We start from the raw sequence: 603 nt of genomic DNA on the forward strand, positions 1-603 counted from the left end.
ATGGAACCACAAATTACCAAATCATTCTTCAGAAAGAAAACAAAGCTGGATACAACACACTGGTTCCAAACTATGTTATGAGGCTATAGATATCAAAACAATATGCCACTCACACAAAGACAGACCTAAACCAGCATAATAGAGAGTCTAGAAATAAGTTACACATACATTTCTAGGCAGAACGACTAAAATGGCACAATGAGGAAAGAAGAGTCTCTTCCACAAAATGTTCAGGGAAACTGCATGTCCAACACAAAGAACGGAAGGAGACCACACAAACCTTGTATCATACACAAAGAGAAGAAGAGAGGAGAATCAGGATGGTGATGCACTCATTCTTGATCTTCCTTGTGCTTGGGAACCATCTTTCACAGCACAAAAGGAACAGGAATGAACAAAGCTTTGGAGAATGCCCTTCGCCACTGCCAGGGATGTCTTCGGGGTAAGCTGTGCATAGAAGAGCTCTGTACACACCCTGTCATCCGCTTAGGGATCTGTTGACCTACAAGGAAGTGAGTCTGCATTACCAGCTCATTCATACTTAAATGACATGGTGCCCCAGGAGGTATTCAAAGGAAATCACACTGGATTCCTGCAAATTGT

Source organism: Nannospalax galili, unplaced genomic scaffold, assembly GCF_000622305.1.
Source record: "Nannospalax galili isolate Female #2095 unplaced genomic scaffold, S.galili_v1.0 scaffold1965, whole genome shotgun sequence".
Classification (NCBI taxonomy): domain Eukaryota; kingdom Metazoa; phylum Chordata; class Mammalia; order Rodentia; family Spalacidae; genus Nannospalax; species Nannospalax galili.